At 43.3% G+C, this 22,250-nt stretch overlaps 1 protein-coding gene across 3 annotated transcripts in view; it reads left to right on the top strand.

Moving 5' to 3' along the window:
• Positions 1-2,517: 2,517 nt before the first annotated feature.
• The window catches only part of LOC115173593 (semaphorin-6D-like), a 93,244-nt gene continuing 73,511 nt past the window's right edge, over positions 2,518-22,250 (top strand). For 2 of the 3 annotated variants that reach the window (XM_029731842.1, XM_029731841.1), the window contains exons 1-2: positions 2,518-2,724; positions 19,837-20,014. The gene's annotated coding sequence lies outside the window, so the exon portion shown is untranslated. The remainder of the gene's footprint in view (positions 2,725-19,836; positions 20,015-22,250) is intronic. The other variant, XM_029731844.1, reaches the window with a different exon arrangement.

Here is a 22,250-nt window from a genome sequence, read left to right as displayed (position 1 = left end):
ATTTCTGATAATTTCTTTGGACTGATCATTTCTTTGTCAGTGGGCAAACGTACAAAATCAGCAGGGGATCAAATACTTTTTTCCCTCACTGCATTAAAGATTTAGGGAGAGAACGCGTTATGGTCAAAGTAGACTGGATTTGTATTTGATCCAAAGAGAAGCGAGAAAGCATATCAAACACTATGCAATGCATAAGTAGGCATTTTTCTTTTCCCTAATATTGTTGCTGTCACGACTTCTACCGAAGGTGGCTCCTCTCCCTGTTCGGGTGGCACTCGGCGGTCGTCGTCGCCGGTCTACTAGCTGCCGCCAATCCCTTTTTCCCTTTTTGTTTGGTTTTGTCTGTCTTTTGTTGCACCTGTTTTGAGTTGGGTCATTAGTGGGGTATTTAGTCTCGCTTGTTTAGGTTGGGTTCGTGTGGGATTGTTTGTTGTGGGTTGCGTTTATTTTTCTTTGTCTATTTGTGGGCTTGCGTTTCTCTCTGGACTGCGTCCCGGCCCTTTTTTGGGGTGGACTATTTTTGTCTGGTCAGTTTTATGCCTGTTCATGGTGTTTTTGGACTCTGGAATAAACACGCTCTGCAAGTGCACTTTTGGTCTCCTGCGCCTGACTTCTCCCCCCTCCCCACCACTCCTAGAGAGCAGTGACAGTTGCTGGTTATTCCTACTTGCTTGCGACTATGCTTATCCTTATCATATCAAAATAAGATGATATGGTATATCATAAACTCAGCAAAAAAAGAAACGTCCCTTTTTCAGGACCCTGTCTTTCAAAGATCATTTGTAAAAATCCAAATAACTTCACAGATCTTCATTGTAAAGGGTTTAGACACTGTTTCCCACGCGTGTTCTTTGAACCATAAACAATTAATGAACATGGAACGGTCGTTAAGACCATTAAGACCACTAACAGCTTACAGACGGTAGGCAATTAAGGTCACAGTTATGAAAACTTAGGACACTAAAGAAGCCTTTCTACTGACTCTGAAAAACACCAATAGAAAGATGCCCAGGGTCCCTGCTCATCTGCATGAACGTGCCTTAGGCATGCTGCAAGCAGGCATGAGGACTGCAGATGTGGGCAGGGCAATAAATTGCAATGTCCGTACTGTGAGACGCCTAAGACAGCGCTACAGGGAGACAGGATGGACAGCTGATCGGCCTCATAGTGGCAGACCACGTGTAACAACACCTGCACAGGATCGGTACATCCGAAACATCACACCTGCGGGACAGGTACAGGATGGCAACAATAACTGCCCGAGTTACACCAGGAACACACAATCCCTCCATCAGTGCTCAGACTGTCCGCAATAGGCTGAGAGAGGCTGGACTGAGGGCTTGTAGGCCTGTTGTAAGGCAGGTCCTCACCAGACATCACCGGCAACAACGTCGCCTATGGGCACAAACCCACCGTCACTGGATCAGACAGGACTGGCAAAAAGTGCTCTTCACTGACGAGTTGCGGTTTTGTCCCACCAGAGGTGATGGTTGGACTCGCATTTATCGTCGAAGGAATGAGCGTTACACCGAGGCCTGTACTCTGGAGCGGGATCGATTTGGAGGTGGAGAGTTCGTCATGGTCTGGGCCGGTGTTTCACAGCATCATCGGACTGAGCTTGTTGTCATTGCAGGCAATCTCAACGCTGTGCGTTACAGGGAAGACACCCTGCTCCCTCATGTGGTACCCTTCCTGCAGGCTCATCCTGACATGACCCTCCAGCATGACAATGCCACCAGCCATACTGCTCGTTCTGTGCGTGATTTCCTGCAAGACAGGAATGTCAGTGTTCTGCCATGGCCAGCGAAGTGCCCGGATCTCAATCCCATTGAGCACATCTGGGACCTGTTGGATCAGAGGGTGAGGGCTAGGGCCATTCCCCCCTGAAATGTCCGGGAACTTGCAGGTGTCTTGGTGGGGTAACATGTCTGAGTGGGGTAACATCTCACAGCAATAACTGGCAAATCTGGTGCAGTCCATGAGGAGGAGATGCACTGCAGTACTTAATGCAGCTGGTGGCCACACCAGATACTGACTGTTACTATTTTGACCACCCCTTTGTTCAGGGACACATTATTTAATTTCTGTTAGTCGCATGTCTGTGAAACTTGTTCAGTTTATGTCTCAGTTGTTGAATCTTGTTATGCTGATACGAATATTTACACGTTAAGTTTGCTGAAAATAAATGCAGTTGACAGTGAGAGGAAGTTTATTTTTTGCTAAGTTTAGTTCATAGTACATAGTACTTATCTATAATAAGATGCTTCATATTTGACTTAATTCTTACCAAACGTTGCTTTTTTTGTGTCAACAATTAGACATTTTAATTAAGTGTTAAAAAGAAAAGTGGGGAAAAAAAGCTCTGAGAATATTGTTATGCTTACAGTCTGGACTGGAGTCCAAAATCTGGACCATGGTTTGAACGGGGTGGGAGGTGCCACCTGCATAGTCTACCGTGCTGCGCCCCCTAATTGGCCGTAAGGTTCTTTCATGCAAACGAGGAGGGTGTATCCTGGGCGAGACAACAGCTGCGCGTCTGGGAAGGTCTTCCGCTGCTTTAGTGTATGTAGTGAATGCAAACACAACAGCGTGCGTTCTGGGAATTACGACGTTCTATGAGTGAAATAGTGATTATTTTCTGACTGTTCCCTCTTCGTTGATACACTTGCTGGAATTTTGGATTATTTCTCTCGGAAATATTTTGCGGGATTAATTTGTGAGAAGGTAAATTCTGTGTTGTCTCCCCTGTGCTGTGTGCGTTGCTGACAATCTGTGTCTGCTCCCTCTGTACATTTCGTTTGGTTCAAATGTTTGAACGGTCGGTCCTCATGCAGAACATATGTTGTGGGTTCTGTGTTTTCTGTCATTGCAAACCCCACTGAACTGAATTTACGAACTAAATGTTGAAAACCTTCAACCCACTACGCTCTGGTTTGACACGTCTGACATATCAATCCAAGTGAGACTGTCACGCAAGGTGTCAAATAAAAAAATGGAATGAGAAAAACATAGCATTTATTCTAGTGACCGGTTTTTGTAGCTTGCAACCTTGCATTTTAGGCTGTGTGATAGCCTATTTTATTAGGTTAGTATTTTCCAAATTGTATACATCTTTATTCTAGGACACTTAATTACTTCCCAGAGTGAAGGTCACTCTTGTAGTTTGTGATTATAATGTATGTACAATTATTTGTCCAGCTATTCAAGTTTTATAGGGTGTGGGGTCGTAGGTATGGTTGCCCACAAAAGTGTGTCCCGTCATTATACCCCAAGTCATCAATGAATGTCGATGGGGACAACTTCTAACGATTGTCAGTGTATGACAAACATAATTTACAAAAATATCGAATGCATCAGGGGTGTAAAGTTGCCTAGCCTATAAAGTCGTCAACTTGAAGTGACATATCACCCTACATATAATTGTGTATTGTAGCCAATAATCATTCATTATATTGAGGCTTTCAAAGTTTATCATATCAGTTACGAAATGCTTTGTTCAGGCTGTGTAAATTGTGTACCTGTTTATTCAACAAAAAAACAAATGTCATGATCTAATCATAGGCTTACCATTTATAATAATCTTCTCACTTAATTTTTGTAATAAAAATCATGTTTCAACACAGAGGGGGCGTTGTAAAAATGATGTTAGATGACAACCGTTGAAATATTTTCTACTAAACCCACGGTTGTCATTGCGTATTATTTCCCCTGAAATCTCTGCCGCGGGACTCGCCTTTTGTCCTAATCCGTTTCCCTCACCGTACTGGTTCACAATCAAAACCCGGATTTAGCGATTTAAATCCAGTCTGGCCATCTGCAGTTGCCTGCGAAAACAGTCTAAATTAGCACGTTTTATGCTTCTATTCAAACAAAGCCATTACGCAATAAAAGATTGTATGACACTCGTTTTGGCAGATATAGGGCAATGTAATCGAAATTCCTAGCTCTCTTCAGGTGGTTAATTGCCTTGCGCATTGTCTTTTCCTCAAATCTTTTGTGCGTCTTTTGTTATCGTGCAATTATGCCATTGCTTCAAGTCCTCCCTCTTTGCGTTTGGGAATAGGCCTATATAGATCTTATGCAATTGTAACATGGAAAGACTTGTTACAAGCTCAACAAAGTTCAGTGAAAATGATGTAGGCAGCAGGCTACTAACTGAATGCTCACTCGCACAGACTTCTGCAGTTGGCAACCTGAAGTGCAAGAGAAACGTTCTCTACTGACAGAGCTAACTGAAACATTTATGCACAGTTAAAATTATCTAAGATATTTAAGGCTTCAATGCACACCGTGTATAGGACAGGCTACTGTAATGGACCACACTGCCCACTCTCTGGAGGAGAGAGCTGTCATGTGTCAACCCCAAGTTTAGCCATCATATCTCACCTCAGTTTAGCCATCATATCTCACCTCAGCAGGATGCTGTGGTGCCTGCAGACTGATGTGTCTGGCAACTTATACAGTGACATTTCGGTGTCTCTATTTTTGAATGGGACCATCCTATCTGGGCCTAATAGTTAAGGCATGTCATTAAACTGTAAAAACGTGGCATAAACACAACCAGTCATGTTTTCATCTGATTGTCAAGCAAATCCCTTCAAAAAATAGGTTACCTGTGCAAGTTCGTCCACTCAAATAATTCAAGCACACAAACAGTGCTCTGTGCGCACACGCCTTTTGATGAATGAAAATAGGCATCGTTTTACAAAACACAAAGTGACATTCGGCGATTATCTCGTAGCCCGACTGAATTGATGCGTCTTGCTGACGCATTGACCTTTTTGTAAAAACCTGAAAGGGGACTGAAATACGGGACAGTCCCGGGAGGACCGGTGCAGCCACATGGAAATGATATAAAACTGACTGATGTGGGGGTGTTAGTTTCATTTGGAATAAGCTTTTAGTTTAATATTTAATATTTACCACTGTGGCAGTAAATTGCGTTATTTAGAAATGTGACTTTTCTTGCATTTAGGGGAGGGTCATCTTTCATTCAAGGGGGGTTTAGACCCCCTGTCCCCCTCCCCCTTTAATTCGCACTCTGTATGTCAATGTAAGCACACGTTCACTTTTTTGCATGCATATGTATTCGCTGTGGGCGCTGTGGGCGTGTGTCACGTGTTGCATGACTGATGAAGTCACTGATGCTGTGAATAGGTGGCCTCGCTCTAGGAAGATCACTCCATCACTGCCACATCCTACCACACACGTCTTTCTCTCTAGGCATCTACCCACCATCACAGTAGACCTGTGTGTGTGTGTGTGTGTGTGTCAACCAGGCAGTTGATTTGTGAATCAGTGTTACAAACAGCTGATCTGACTGAACTGAAGCCAGTTTTCTGGTACGCGCTCTCGGTTTTGGCGACAGCCTTAATTGGCTAACTGATAATAAGGAGTTTGGGTTCACAACCTAAAGGGCATCGTTAGCTGGCGCCACAACAAAATCCTCGGTGTCATCGACCCACATCTCTTTTTCCTCTATTTATTTTTTTTACAAAGGAAAACGAGCTTCATTGTTTCACCTCACTTAAAATAGAACTGAAATGTGAGAGCTGTCTTCAGTCGGTGTTACGTTGATGCCGTTCCCCCTTAGCGAGAGTCGTATCTTTAGCGTGTTGGCTATATTAATTTCAACACCTCTCTATCTCGCTCGGAATTGTTCGTTTTTTTTTTTTTTGAGCTATGACACATCTGCTTGTGTATAATGTTTAAATCTATTTAGTGGGCTTTTGTTGACATATCTTTTCATATCGTTGGACAGGGTTGTTGTACGTGGCTGGATTTGAGCACACAGATCATGCCATGTTCTGTCTACGCTGATTTTTAAAACATGGCTTCGACAAAGTTTGAAAAACATCAGTACTGAATTGAATGCGTTTGCACGTACACAAAGTCTAGGCCTAATCAGCATGGAACCTCTACAGTGTTTTGTCTGCGTGGTTATAAAAGCATTAACGTGCAGTTGTATCTGCCGGCTTGAATTTCCAGCACACATCTCCAACAGATGTGAAACCACCCCTCTGTGCTGAGTGCAACAGTCTGCCATATCACCTTGGATGTCATCGCTATTGCTGTTTTCATAGTGGCACTATTGTCTGTACAGTGCAGTGTTTTTTTATTTTTCTATTTCGGTTTGGACAGCTACACTGGACATCGGCTCTCTGACACACAATCTGTCTCCCTGACCACTGGGCTGCACTGCCGTCTCCCCGTCGCTCTGCTGTGACTGAGGGTGACACAATGGGAGTGGTGAGGTCATGGCTGGAGAACCGTAGCACCATGACAGGGGAACTCTCTCTAGCCAGTTTTGAGATGAGGGAATTAGAAGAGCAGGATGTGGGAAGTTCTCAGTGGGAATCTGAGGACGCTTCTGATGAGATTGAGGTGTGTGTGTGTGTGTGTGTGTGTGTGTGTGTGTGTGTGGAGGGAGCAATGCTTGTGTTGGATTTGATTCATGGTGTGTGTAGCTTGGGTGAGTAGCCAGTGTGGTCACTAACAAGTGAACATGTGCCTATGTGATTGTCATTCCGCCTGATGTGTGGTTGCTTTGTGTGCGTGTGTCTTTTTGGCCTAATATCTGTATCAGTCTTTTACGTCTAGTCTGTTGCTCCAGAGGATCTGGAAAAGTTCCACTATCTTTTTGTCAATACTAATCTCTCCATTCACCAGCCGGGTTGGGTTCTGCTCGCCAGCCGTGATGGCTACAATTGACCCTGCCGTCGTAGCTTTTTTTTATTTTGCCCAAAGATTGTGTCCCGCTCACTGATGGGCCTGCAGATGCTGAATCACCCTGGGAAATGGTCAGTTTTGTCCAGGGTGTGATTTCTTTTTTCACCCCCTGGCTGTCTCTGTCCAGATGTTGGCTGCTGAATTATGTGTCGCCTGTGGAGAGGTCCTCAAAGGTCTGTTGCGCCTAATGCCCCCAGAGGTAATGAGCGCTGAAATAGCCTCCCCTCAGGTGCCTCTAGTCTCTGCTCCACGTTCTTTCTTTCTTCATGTTTTCTCCTCTCTTAGTCTCCTTTCTTCTCTTCTCAAATGATGGGGGGAAAATAGATGGTTTACAGTACCTTTAAAGTATTCATACCCCTTGACTTATTTTACATTTTGTTACAGCCTGAATTCAAAATTGATTAAATATATTTCTTTACCCATCTACACACACAACCCCATAATGAAAACATGCTTTTAGAAATGTTTGCAAATGTATCTTGGGTATGTCTGTATCAGCTTTGCTCATCTGGATTTGGGTATTTTTCTCCATTTCTTTGCAGATTTTCTCATGCTCTGTTAAATTAGATGGGAAGCGGTGGTGAACAGCGATCTTCAAGTCTTTCCACAGATTTTTGATGGGATTCATATCTGGGCTTTGGCTGGGCCGCTCAAGGACTTTCACATTCCTGTTCTGAAGCCATTCCAGCATTGCTTTGGCAGTTTGGTTGGGGTCATTGTCCTGTTGGAATGTAAATCTTTGCCACAGTCTGTTGTTTGCACTCTGAAGCAGGTTCTCATCAAGGCCTGTTTGGTTCCATTCATTGTTCCCTGTCTTACCAGTCTCCCAGTCCCTGCCACTGAAAATCATCCCCATAGCATGAAACTAATTTGAATTCAGGTTGTAACACAACAAAATATGGAATAAGTCAAGAGGTATGAATAGGTTATGAAGGCACTTAACATATTGCAATATTATTCTATTATATAGATACTTTGACTCCGAGTACCTATTTGTAAAATGTCTTTTTTTGTTGCTAGGTAGCTTTAACTAGCGCTAGTTGGCTGTACCTGAGCTAAAACAGCGGTATTTTTCATCCTAAAGCTTGTTCGCCATCTTATTAAATAGTGATCCAACATGTTTTCCATGACTGACCAAAACACATTTTCTCGTGCTTTCTGCAGCAGACATGTAATGAGCAACGTTTGGAACATCAAATTGCATTAAAATCGCAGTATCAAATTGCAATACATATTGCGTATCCCTGGTATTTCCCAGTCCTACTCTTTTTACCCATATACTTTTCTCTCTCCTCTCTTCCCCCCAACTCTTCTTTTCTCCTCATCTCTTATCTTTTCTTCTCTTGTACCTCCCAGCTTTTCAAACTTTCTCCCACATATTCCTCACCTTTTCACTCTCCCCTATTGCCCTGTTATTGGTTCTATCCACGCAGTTTCATAACACTATTTTTACTGCATCACGTGGGAGGAACATAAAACCAGGTCTTTATGGTATTTTGCTTTTTTAGGGGCTGTATTTGTTAAGAGACTGAGGCGAGGTGATAGTTTTCCCAATTCAGAAGCAACGGGTCTCTTTTATGCCCAGTTTGAAGTCATGTCTGAGTGTATATAAAAACCACGAAGCAATTGCCTCCTGTACAAATGAAGGATCTGTGAAGTGCTGTAGCAGTCATTGTCAGGGGGGGGATTTTGGTTGACGCCTCGTATTGTAGCTCAGCAGTAATCCCAGCATGCTCGTGTGGACTCCCCATGATCCTCCCTGCTGCTCCTGATTAAAAAAAAATGTCAGCAAATCTATCAGAAAGACTCCTTTCACAGTTTCCGGCTCAGTAGCTAGCTTTGGCCTAATGTCACCATCCATGAACCCAGCACACTCTCCCCAAATGACTTAATTGTCAACACATCCCCTCCATACAAGCTCTTATTTGCTGAGCGCCTTTAGAAACCGTCAGACTTTTGAAGCTGGGTCCAGTTTTTCCATTATGAATGAGGTTCAAAGGGGCTTGGGGCTGCTTGTGCCAAATTATCGCTATCCCATTCACTTAATGATAGTGCATGTCTTTCTTCCTTCCATTGATTAGCTGTTGGCAAATAAAATGGCTGAAGAGTCCTTTCTGCGGTTGGCCTGCTTCAAAGGGAGATTGGGGTGTCGCTAAATCAGGTTTATGGTTGATGGTGTCTGTCGATATGCAGCACAGAGACTGTTTTATGAGCTTGTTTGGTAAGGCGTGGCGATAAAACAAGACATTGCTTGGAGGAACGCATTTTCTGTAGGGGTGTTTTTATTCTGTGAATGCCCTGTCACTACGTTGGTACACGCTTAAAGCTGCAATATGTCACTTTTTGGGTGACCTGACAATTCACATAGAAATGTGTGTTATAGATCTCGCAATCTCTTTTGAAAGCAAGTCTAAGAAGCGGTAGATCTGTTCTGTGTGCTATTTCTATGCATTCCGTTCTTAAGTTTTGCTTTTGCATATTTTACTTTTGGTTTTGTACACTTGGGCCAGTAATCGAATCCCCGAGCTGACAAGGTAAAAATCTGTTGTGGTTAACCCACTCACTGTTCCCCGGGCGCCGACGACGTGGATGTCGATTTAAGGCAGCCCACCGCACCTCTCTGATTCAGAGGGATTGGGTTAAATGCGGAAGACACATTTCAGTTGAAGTTATTCAGTTGTACAACTGACTAGGTATCCCCCTTTACCAGCTGAAAATACAATATTTTTGGTTATGGAAAAAAATCTGTGGTTTAGATGGTACAATGATTATCTACACCATACTTGCTTGTTTTGTCCCAAACTGAAACTAGACTAACTATTCACATTTTATTAACCAGGAAATGGCGGAGCAATTTCTGCATAGTGGATCTTTAAAAAATAATTTGCGCTGAGATTTGCAGATGCAGGCTGCCAGAGTTATCAACTTCTTGCTTCTTGCGTGCCTTTTTTTTCACTTTCTTGCTCTTGTTTTGTTTTTCTTGCCTCATTGCTTGTTTGCTTGCTTGAAGTTGAAGTGCAGGTGCTGGCAAACACAACAGTCAAAATTCCTTAGTGCAAGCATTCCAGGAATGTAAAAGTATAAGAAAGCAAAGTGGGGTGAAGGGTGGGGGGATTTTTGGGGAAGAAAGATCCCGCAGAATTCCTAAGTGTGCCAAAATGGGTCTGTTTGACAGAGGGGAGAGAGTGGAAGAGATGGAGAAAGGGGGAGGAAGAGAGGGAAATTGAGAGAGGGGAGGAGCCACGCTGAAGAAGGCTTGAGAGGCCACGGACGCTCAAGATCTTTAACATTGTCCCAGTCCCATGAGGATTGAGAGGAGTCCAAAAAAGGAGAAGAAAGAGCTTTCCAAAACGTACAGCTGCAAGCTGTCTCTTCCAAGCACTTAAAACGTTGCTTGGCTTTGTGCAACACATGGAGCTGGGTGAAAAATCTGGTCTCTGTAAGTGTTCCAAGGGCGCTCTATGGCAATTAATGGAACAATAATTACAGTAGCGCAGTTAGACAACGGAGAAATTGATGATTTGGTGCTGCTAATTTGCCGGCTGATGTCATTTTCGAAAAATGATTTCTGTAATCAGGTTGAGAGATGAAATGAGGCAGAAAATGGAAGGAACCAGATATTGGATTTCAGAGCTGTTCAGTGGGATTCATATTCATTCATTGCTCCCCCTCAGTATCTCCTCAATCTTTACCAGCATGTGTTGCACATCACCTCAAGGACTGTTTCATTCGCCGGTCCAGTTTCAGTCTATCTAACTTTAGCAAATAATAGCGTCACCAGTAAGAGATGGAATGGCAGTTGAAAGCCTGGCGGCTGGAAGGAGGACAGGAAGCAGGTGACAGATGGAGTGTTCCATGTCCTCTTCTCTCTTTCTAGCTCAGGCTGGACCAGAACCAAACATCTGGTTTGTCTCTTAGGACTTGATGGTGTGGGCAGTGGGGATTATATGCAGAGAGAGGAGTGTTCAGGCTTCGGTTTGGAAAAAGGGGCTATTTTTAAACCTGGGAGTGTGTGAAGGGGGACAAAGGTCAGGGGGTGCAGGGAGGTTGCAAGGGGGGGGTTGAAGCACTGCCTGCCCCCCCCCTAAACTCTTTTCCCCTGTGTCCTTTTGACCACATGATTAACAGGCCTAGTTCATGTTTGGGAAAACACAAAGAGAAATGGCCAGAGAGAGAGGGAGGGAGGGAGAGAGAGAGGGAGGGAGGGAGAGAAAGATGTAGAGTTTGTCAACGCCAGTGGTGTACTGGCGGACAAAGGGATGCTCATTCTGTGAGAGATGATGACGCAAAGGGAGAAGGGGAGAGGGATTTTGCTAGCTCTGGATTTCAAGGATGGTAAACATCATTGCCATTATTTTACCTGGAAGCAGCTTGTCAGTCTCAGGTGCAAACAGACACAACCTGTTTGTTAATGGTGTTTGCTTGCTCAAATTGATGACGGTAATGTGCTGATTGACCTAATGTGTTTAACTTCACAGTATTCCCTAAATATGTATCTCTGGCTCTGTGATGTCACCCCTCTGGCTGCAGTGAATAATGGGTAGATCATATCAGTAGAAGGGAAACCATTAAATAGAGGGCTAGATTGACAGAGCGAGAGAGGGGGGGAAAGAGCGTTTTGAGGGAGAAATAACGAAGGACAGGGGTGAGGAATTCACTTTTTGTTTTTGTTCTTAAAAGAGTATATTCAGAATAAGATCACACCTTTTACTAAGCCAGGAAGTTGGCAGATGTAAATGTTGCCCTATGACCAAAAGGGTCGAAGTCTTTGCGTGTGGCACCTTTTAATACAATGTCTCGTCTTTAAAATTGTACGGAGGATGCATCCAGGAAATCATTTCAGCAAGGAGAAATATTACCCGCATCACAAGGAGCAGTAAAAGGCCATAAAAACGAACTAACCTTAGGGAAATGCAACAGGCAATCAAACATGAAGACTTTACTGGTTCAGTGAATGCTCTTTGAAGTGTCAAGGTGGGTATGGCAGTTACAATGTAGGGTTCAGCCCCATCGGCCATTGTCACGTTTTAATTTAAAACATTTTACAAAATGTTAAAGACAAGTCAAATGTCTTGCTGGGAAAATAATAGTCCTAATAAATTGCGACAGAATACACTTAATACAAATCATTAGTTTTAGAAGTAGTACTAAGTTCACTCCGGTTATTATGCCTTGCTCTAATGAAAATGATGGTGGTCCAAATCACAGCTCCATCCTTCCATTCACGGAGTGTAATGTTCTTAATTAACGGTTAGCGCGAACGTCTGCCTCTTTCCATACACTCTCGGCTGTTTCCGAGTCACTGGGGTAGATGGCTGTATTGGTTTAGCAGAGCTTTGATTTCCCTGCCAGTATGAAAATCAATGTTCGGCGGGGCCAGCGTCTTTTATTGCCTAGATTAGCATGATAATGTCAGAGTAGCGGGAGTAGCTAATCAGATTCTCGTAGTGCTCGTGCAGCTAATATCGTACGAAACACACCATTAGTGGAGAATGATTTTCTGCCAATCCCCCACCCTTCAATTATTTTAACTAGCTTCTTGGAAAGATGTGCCAGAAATGGGAAACAGTATGGGGTAAGCCGAGATGGAGAGCTTATGGAAGACTGCCTCAAACCGCTATATGCCGTTACCCGCTGTGTTTTTCTATTACTCTAAACCTCTACGGAGGCTGGTCGCTCAGGAGCACATGGCGTGGGTCTGGGCTCATGTTTGTCTGACTGAAGTGAGTCTGGTTTGGGCTAAAGTGAACCAGAATGGACAATACTCTAGTGGCTTGTTCTTGTCTCATTCCTTCATCGGCACTGATCTGAAAAACAAAATGTGTCGGCCATTTCAGACTATTGAGATACATCCATGGAGTTAGATGTGACTTCAAAAAGCTCAGCTTTCTAGAACCAATCTGTTATTGGCCAAGTTAGTTTGATAGAGACTGTCCGGATATGAGCTTAGATGGCCTGAACTGACAAAGTTGACCTCTGATCTAACATGTTGGGGGAAATATTACAGCGTACTTTAAGTGTCTTCTGTTGACTGATGGAGAAGAGTCACTTTGATTCCTTTCTGAGCAAGTTGTCAAGCCAGTCTGATTGAGCTGCTCTGCTCTGACACACTAGCCAACCACACACACACACACAGGAGAAAAATCACTTTTCCCCCATAGGGCATCCGCACTGTGCCGGGTCAGCTAGGTCATGGAGCAAGGAGGGGGGACGAGTGATCGGTACGTGGCCCAAATGGAATGTCGCGATTTTTATCCACGTCCCACAGTGTTTCCAAAACCACAGAAGGTCTTCCATGGCTCCTGCTGTGGTTTAGACAATACAAAGCAATATTTGATGGAAACTCCTTTTTGGTGTGCGAACAGTTCTGATACACTCATGGAATATGTTACTCTGTAACTGCAGGAGGAGCTCACTCAGTGCCCCTGGTTTGTGGCTGTCCCTATTAGTGCCGCACAGTATACTGAAACTTCGGCACTTTTTCGATACAAAAGAAAAACACGTTTGGTACCAGAATTGTTGTTACGTTCGGTACTTCTATCAAATGTGTCTCACGTGATGGAGAGGATCAGGTCTTATCAGCGCAGCCCCTTTTATAGCGAGAAGAGCAAATGGCCTGATCCACTTATTCATTGCTAGAGCTGTCTGGCCTGCATTGTTAACCTCTGTGCAGTATGAGGGGAGTTAACACACTTGAATAATGAAACCCAGCATGTTGAAACTGTTCATTACTGTTCACAACACAATGTCCATAGAACACTTACATTGCAAGACGATACCTGTAGCTTCCAGCTTTAATTGTAGGCTAGCTTTCCTTGCTAGCTTACAGCTGAATTCAGTGCCCTAGTACTTTGTTTGCGATACCATAATGAAAAATATGCACATTTCAAAGCTGATTCTCACCAAAAACGTTATTAATTCACGACGTCTCCCTTCACCACCAAAAACGAATTCACTTCCCTCGCCTCCCATCTGGTTTCCACTAGATTTCATAGCCACGAAGTCAAATTCCTTAGCCACATTCTGCCTTGTGAACGACATCATTACTTTCTTAGAGAGACAGCACACATTTTTATAAAGTAAGAGATTGCTTCTTCTATGCAAATGTTGATCAGTACAGAAAATGTTACATATTGTTCAAATGTAATGATATTGAACTCAAAAGATGCCTAACGATTGAACAGAGCAGTAGCTGAGTTTCTGTCTGGATCAAGTGCCATTCTGTGACTTTGGCTAATGTCTTTTTTTAGTTGTGGTATTGAGTATACATTGTATTGTGATACTAAACCTGATATTGGTATCAAAGTCAAAATTCTAGTATCATGACAACACTAGGGAATATGGGGCCATTTCTGTCCAGAGGCACTTGTCTGGCCCATGAGTCAACTGTGTGGGTTTATCGTCAGGCCCTGACGTCTCTTTGACGTCTCTCTCCTTTTCTGCCTCTTTCTACTTTCTCTGTTCTCTCTCTCTACCATCTTCTCTCTTTGCTTGTTTTTTTTCTTTCGCTCGCTCTCTCTTAGGGCATACCTAGGTAAACTCTTGTCTAGGCGAGAGGAGGTTGGTATGTTGAAAAGCTGAAGAGCCTCTCTGTCTGTAGTCAGGTGTTAGATTGGGCTGGTGATGAGGGAGATGGATTGAGTTCACATGAGGCAAGGCTACGCTGTTCATTATCTCACAATCCTCTGGGATGGGGTGGAAAAAGCATCTGTAGAAAACAAGCTGCTTTGTCCTTCTGTCAAGTATGGTCAAGGCAATGTATCTCTCTTTTTCTCTTTCGTTCACTCTCTCTAAAATTCAATGTGCTTTAATGGCATGAATGACAAGGTCGATGTTGCCAAAGCGAAGTGATATACAGTAAATAACAATTATAAGAACAGTGAACAATAAGATTAGACGCTATAACACTAAAGATATATACAGTACCAGTTTCACCTGGAATGCTTTTCCAACAGTCTTGAAGGAGTTCCCACATATGCTGAGCACTTGTTGGCTGCTTTTCCTTCACTCTGCGGTCCAACTCATCCCAAACCATCTCAATTGGGTTGAGGTTGGGTGATTGTGGAGGCCAGGTCATCTGATGCAGCACTCTCACTCTCCTTCATGGTCAAATAGCCCTTACACTGCCTGGAGGTGTGTTGAGTCATTGTCCTATTAAAAAACAAATGATAGTCCCACTAAGCGCAAACCAGATGGGATGGCGTATCGTTGCAGAATGCTGTGGTAGCCATGCTGGTAAGTGTGCCTTGAATTCTAAATAAATCACTGACAGCTTTACGGTGGGAACCACACATGCAGAGATCATCCGTTCACCTACTCTGCAATGTAGAAAATAGTACAAAGAAAGAAAATCCCTTGAATGAGTAGGTGTGTCCAAACTTTTTACTGGTACTGTATATAATCAAATAAATATCCAGTACAGAAATGTAATAATGGTCCACCTTCAGAATCTTTCTCTCATTCTCACGCTCTTTTTTCCCCTCTTGCTCTCCCTCCCCTCTGAATTTGAAGTGCTACTGTTCAACCAGTGGCTCTCTGAAATGTCAAGGGGGGGTCATCGGCAAATTGTATCATGTAGCTGATGAAATTCAGAGATGAGGTCAACTGCAACATTTTCCTGGCCTCTGGAACTTCAATTTCGCACTTTCTAACCTATTCTATCTTGTTCGAGAGGTATAAAGCTAATTTCCCCAACAGACGTAGCCTAGTATCACGTCAGTCAGATGTGACGGGCTAATTGGAATATTAATTTGTTGGCTAATATTGTAGTTTTGTAAAATAACATGGGTTTGAGGTTTGATTTTTCTCCAAGATGATAAATAGGAATTTTCCTCACTTTGGGTTTATTCTGATTTGAATGGGACCCACCAACATATTGGAACTTGAACATCCTTTCAAATGTCACATTTTAAGGCCATCTCATTCTTTGGTCGTCTGGGTTCCTAGTCTGAAGTCTTATTGGTATCTGCAGCACACTCTACACTAAGACCATTAGAGTCTTGTAGGGACACAGATTGTCGACTATTCCTTTTCGCCAAGGTGATGTAAGAAATCACCCTCGGACACCCTGTCTTTCTCCACCCCCAAGGTCAGCATCTGTTTGATTAATCGCTCATTCCCTAATGGGGACGTCTTAGCTATTCATCATCTTGGATCAAGCACCAGGAGACTGGATCAGGGTTGGGAATTAGAAGCAGGATTCCTGATGGTTACACGTAGGCCTACTCCTTGTACTCTCGGATCTATTGAATGACGAGTATGTTTAAATGCACAATTATGTTTGACGGTTTCTTTCTTGATTTTAATATGTTCCCTTAAGCAGTTTCTCTTTAATTAGGAAGATGTTTATGGACTTCGTAGCTGCAAGTGCTAGTGAAAATAATAGCTTTGGTTGGTATGACATGTCTCACCACCACCTGGTATTCCAAGATGCATTGTTGGTTTTGTCTCCTATTCCTTTTGAGATCCCACTCTCTGAACTAAAATGCACGATGGACTCTGATGCTTCTGCTGTTGTCTAAACCAAAGCAGATTAAGCATGACACATTTTCGTATTTTTTGTCTGTGTTGTGTTTTGAGTATCGTTTTTTTCCCATCACTATTTGTCCCATTCTAAGTCCACTTGGCGTCATGCAGCACGTGTGATTTGTGTTGGAATAGGAGCAGTTGCTGAAAAGAATGTGAGATATTGTAAGCTTGAGAAAATAAAGCTTTTATTAGAAACTTGGACCTTTTTGAGGACTCACCCCGTGAGAAGCAGAGAAAATAGCCAACTTATTATAGAAGAAATTCCAATTCCAGCTTTATTTTAATGTTCATTAAATAATTAGCCATTATATTTGGCTTTGTAGCAATCAGAATCTTCAAGTATTTAATTAAAAAGGTTTGTCAAAGACTTTCAAACTTGGTCCACAAATCTCTAATTTATTCTTCACTGTTCTGTTCTTTTAAACTGTAATCCCACCCATTGTTGCAATAATTTTTTTGGCAAACATCTGACTAGTCCTAGTGTTATGAGTAGGCAATTCGGTCACGACCCAGATATGAAATGCTCTTAAATGCCGGACCCGCTTGTCTGACCTCCTGCCCAGTCAGCCTGCAGCAAAACATGCTTTGATCGTACAGCGAGGGAGGTGGGGGTCGGGTTTCGAGATAATCATATTTTTTTGGGTTTTCTGTGCTGATCTGAGCCACAATGGACACACTTAGGACCCAGAACAGTGCCGGATTCAGTTAAACTAGAAACGTCCTGCCCCAGGCTAATTCCCAATGACAGGTCCTTTGTTGACGGGCAAGCTACTTTTGGAGGGAAACACAAAACCCCGTCCTAACAAAGTAACAAGCCGTGACAGAGGAGGAATGTTTTTTGGGGGAAAAGGGTTTAAATCGACCTAGGAACAGATTAAAGGGGAAAAACAAGGACTTTGTGGAAATGGGATTCTTAAAGTCATGACAATAGCTCATTTCTCCTGCTAAAGGTTTTCTGTGTCTCCCCTTAACCTCAACCCTCCCCCAGTTTAGAGGTTGAGGTTAGCTCAACTGTTAGCACAGAACACGAGGGCAGGGTTTTGATAAATCTCAGCTGAGCTCAAAGGCTCTGGTTTGTGTCTTGGGGCACAGGTTGCCAAACAAACTATTCAGGGAGCACATGTTCAGCTGCCCTCACCCTCCTCAGCACAAATACCGTTTTTAAAAATATTTTTAATCTCTCTCTGTACTCTACCACTTTGATTCCTCCGGCTGTGGTGTTTTCCAATTTCATAGGATGCATTTCGGCCCCTACAAAGAATTTTCCAGCAGCTTTCCATTTTAGATCACATACCAACCTGTGGGCTAATTTTCAAAGACCTGACGTATAGACTCCCTACTAGGACCAGTTATCTGAATCGTGGGTCCACCCTGAACACTGATGACACTATCAGTGCCACCCAATGTGTTCAGAATGTCCTTTCCAACATTTCCTCTTTGTACCAAACTCCCCCAGACCATGACATATTGGCTAGCTTCAACTCTTAACAGACGTGCGTTGGGGCCAACCGCCTGATATCCGAGTCTGGCTGGGGTGCCCTGCTCGGGGAATCATTTCCTCTTGCGCTCAGTAAGCGTGTTCAAGGGAGCGAGGGGGGGGTTCGGGGGGAAATCATCCCGAGCAGCTGTGCTGAAAGCCTGTGCTAAACACAATCAGGAAGTTGACGGGAAAGGCAGCGTGTTTCTGTCAGGGAGAGGGCAAACGCCACGGCACATTGAAAGGCCTCTGGAAACTTCAAACGAGGATGCCCCCCCCCCCCCCCCCCCCCGAATCCAGATGGCAGTTGGCTGCGTTAGACTTGGCCCAGGCCGCGCATGGAAAGAGGCCTCCGTTTCTGTATATATTATGTTAACTAGTGGCTGTTTAGCAAGGAAAAGAGGCCCATGCTGTATAAAACGGATCTGGTTCACTTAGGAAAGACAACTAGTTGGTTGGATTCCAGCACAAACGTAATTGATCCAAAAAATACTAACCTGCTAATTGCCCCAATTTCCCCTTGTTCTCTTCAGAACATGGAGACATGTTCTGCATTTTGGACGCCTGCTCATCAAACATCTCATTCCAAAATTATGGGTATTATTATGGAGTTGGTCCCACCCCTTTGCTGCTATAACAGCCCCCACTCTTCTGGGAAGGCTTTCCACTAGATGTTGGAACTTGCTTCCATTCAGCCACGAGCATTAGTGAGGTTGGGCACTGATGTTGGGCGATTAGTCCTGGCTCACAGTCGGCGTTCCAATTCATCCCAAAGGTGTTTGATGTGGTTCAGGTCAGGGCTCTATGCACGCCAGTTAAGTTCTTCCAAACCAATCTCGACAAACCGTTTCTGTATGGACGTCGCTTTGTGCATGGGGGCATTGTCATGCTGAAACAGGAAAGGGCCTTCCCCAAACTGTTGCCACAAAGTTGGAAGCACAGAATCATCTAGAATGTCATTGTATTCTGTAACATTAAGACTTCACTTCACTGGAACTTAGGGACCTAGTCCAAACCATGAAAAACAGCCCCAGACCATTTTTCCTCCTCCACCAAACTTTACAGTGGGCACTATGCATTAGGCAGGTAGCATTCTCCTGGCATCTGCCAAACCCAAATTTGTCAGTTGGACTGCCAGATGGTGAAGCGTGATTCATCACTCCAGAGAATAGTTCAATTTCAGCAAGCTTTACAACACTCCAGCCGACGCTTGGCCTTGCGCATGGTGATGTTAGGCTTGTGTGTGGCTGCTCGGCCATGGAAACCCATTTCATTAAGCTCCAGACTAATAGTTATTGTGCTGACGTTGCTTCCAAAGACAGTTTGGAACTTTGTAGTGATTGTTGCAACTGAGAACAGACTATTTTTACACGCTGCGTGCTTCAGCACTCGGCGGTCCCGTTCTGCGAGCTTGTGTTGCCTACCGCTTTGCGGCCGAACTGTAGTTGCTCCTAGACATTTCAGCTTCACAATAACAGCACTTGCTGTTGACCGGGCAGCTCTAGCAGGGCAGACATTTGACAAACTGACTTGTTGGAAAGGTGGCATCCTATGACTGTGCCGCATTGAAAGTCACTGAGCTCTTCAGTAAGGTCATTCTACTGCCAATGTTTGTCTATGGAGATTGCATGGCTGTGTGCTCAATTTTAGCAACGGGTGTGTCTGAAGTTTGAAGGGGTGCCCACATACATTTGTGTGTATATATAGTGTAGCTGTGCTCCTGGGGAAGCTACTCTCAATATAGGAACTCCTTCACCTACATCTTTGCAACTGACCTACGCAATCAATGAAGTGCCAAACTGACGGAAATAAAACAAGACAGGGAGTCCATTCAGTGGCAGAATTTCCCACCTCTGAGCTCAGTGTTTATCTGGGCTGTGGTTCCTGAAGGAGTCGGGCTTTTTAGTAGGACGACGTTAAAGCTGACCGCTACTGTTCTCTGATATAAACGACCTCGGAGGAATCTGACTCCTCTCGAACAGGGCTACTGAAAACCTCTTAATGAGTTTGGATAAGGATTAATGTGGATGTGTCGCCTCTTGGCATGCTCAAGCCCTCTCTAATTTGCTCGCTCTCTTTCCTTCACTTTTGTTCCCCCACAGGTACTCAGTCAGTTGGAAGGAAGAATTCAGCCCGTACCACCTCCATCTCGGAACCATTCGGAATCTTGTCCTGTGCTCTGATTTGGATTTCTACTCGATCTCCTGGTTTGGATGTTCACTCTGTACCGGTTTGGCTCATCGAATCCCATCGCCGTTGTTGGATGATTCAGAAGCTGAGGTAAGAGTGATTATTTTTGTCCTCTTTGTTTGTTACTAACGGATCATTTTAAAGTTATGGAGAATGACCGAGAGAACGCTCATGTGATGGAAATCTGAGGAGATGCTGAAAGAATAGGCCTACAAATGGAGACTTGAGGCTTAGAGGACCAGAGGCCTCTGTTGGGTTTCTTTGTACAAATGTGCCCTGTGACAGCCAGATTAATGAGTCCCAGTGCGAAGCTGGCCAATTTGTTTGATGCGGCCATCCAATAACGTGCGTTTTGATAGAAATGCTTGTCTCAACAAGCCTCTCTTCTCCTGTTATTGGGTTGAAGTTGTGCTGCGTCACCGAGGTTGCCTCAGGTGACGCAGCACCTGTTGCTCAAGGATCCCACGGGAAAGGCTCTGACCTGTTTGAGTGACCGCATGGAACCCATCCAGCAACATTTGTTGGTTGAGCAGGGACGCTTATCTAGGGCATCACATTTCAGATCACATTTTTCTGCACGTTAGCCGTTTAGGCTGTGGGGGATTTCGACTGATGTGAACCGTGTTAGCCTGGTGAAGTACCTCTCAGGTGTGGTGTGTGGTCACATCAAGTCAAGCAACAATTCCCATATTGCAACCGTAAACTGTTCTAAATCTGTTACGGGTCGTTTCATTTCAATCACCTTTTGACCGAATCCTTTTTTAGATTTGAAGAAAACTTTCTATACATATTTGCCCATGTTAGAAGTGGTCAGAAAGTGAATTTTTGGACCTGAATGCCAAAACATTTAGGTGAGAGAGTTGCTCAGAGTTGACTCATTTAGCATACCCCACCCTACCATGAGACCATGTCTTCATCACTGGAAAAGATACATCGTTGAGTTTGAGATCATTTAACAGGGTTGTCAAACTTTGAAATAATTTCTTGAAAAAAAGTTATATTTTTTATCCTTTAACGTCAATTATCTAAACGCGTAAACTAAAAAAAAATTGTAAAAAATTGCATATGTTGTAGCTAAGACCCTATTTGACATAATCTGAGGTGTTGTACCTGCCATCAGTTGAGACATTTCAATCAGAAATATAATTCATAGAATGAACATATCCCTTCAGACCACTGCAATTTAGCTGGTACATCATTTATATTTTAATTTAATTGGAATTTTCACTTCCAGTTACTACCACAAAATGGCTGCTGGTCCACCCACCGTCGAATGTCTATTCTATTATCTATATTTCTATGATTTCAATAGGTTTCCTGTTTTAAGTTTGACAGTATAATTTAAAACGACTGATATTCCCGTTCGTCAACAATCTCTGATGTGGACCGCCAACCATCTTTGTGCTACCATTTTAAAAGAGTACATTTATCAGCCAAAACATTTACATTTACATTTAAGTCATTTAGCAGACGCTCTTATCCAGAGCGATGACACCCAACCTGTATTCAATAGCATGCTCTGTCTCAACTGATGGCGGGCACACCACAAACATCTCAGATTATGTCAAATAATGCCAAAAAGCTACAACATATGCAAAAATGAAAAATTATCAGAGTTTACGTGTTTTTAGATCATTTACATTAAAGGATAAACAATTACATTTTTATTACAACTTTTTTTAAAGAAATGATTAAATACAGTACTTTGACAACCCTGTCTGGGGGCTTTTAAATGATGCCAAACTCAACCTTTTCTCTTTTCCAGTAATGAAGACATGGATGTCTCATGGTAGACTGACGTATGCAAAATGGCTCAACTTTGAGCATCTCTATCTCCTAAATATTTTGACATTCAGGTCCAAAAAGTGACTTTGACTACTTCTACCATGGGCAAATGATGTATAGAAAGCTTCATTCAAATCAAAAAGTGACTGAAATCAAATGGAACTGCAATCATTTTTGGCGGAATTCGGATTATTCAGAATGTACAAATTGTAGAATGTAGGCCTAATTGCTGTACACTTTATGATAATTGTCAAAAAACATAAGAACCAACGTCACAGGGATCCTTTTTAACGGATTCCTTTGAATCGAACATGCCTAACTAGATGTCTTTTAGACCCATTACTTGTGGCATTTTATAGATGTTCTCTTATCCAGCAGCTCCTCAGGTAATGCTCCATTTCCTAATTTCCTCTCACAGATGAAAGGGCCGAAGCATTGTGGCTTTATGCTGTGGAGCTATTACCATCTGGAGCAATTACTGTCAATCGCTGCTGCCTATTTTACAGTTATTAGCACAAAATCTTCCTTTCTCCCCGTGTAT

Source organism: Salmo trutta, chromosome 34, assembly GCF_901001165.1.
Source record: "Salmo trutta chromosome 34, fSalTru1.1, whole genome shotgun sequence".
NCBI classification, from domain to species: domain Eukaryota; kingdom Metazoa; phylum Chordata; class Actinopteri; order Salmoniformes; family Salmonidae; genus Salmo; species Salmo trutta.
The sequence above is the reverse complement of the archived record's forward strand: the minus strand, read 5'-3'. Positions and strand labels throughout refer to the sequence as shown.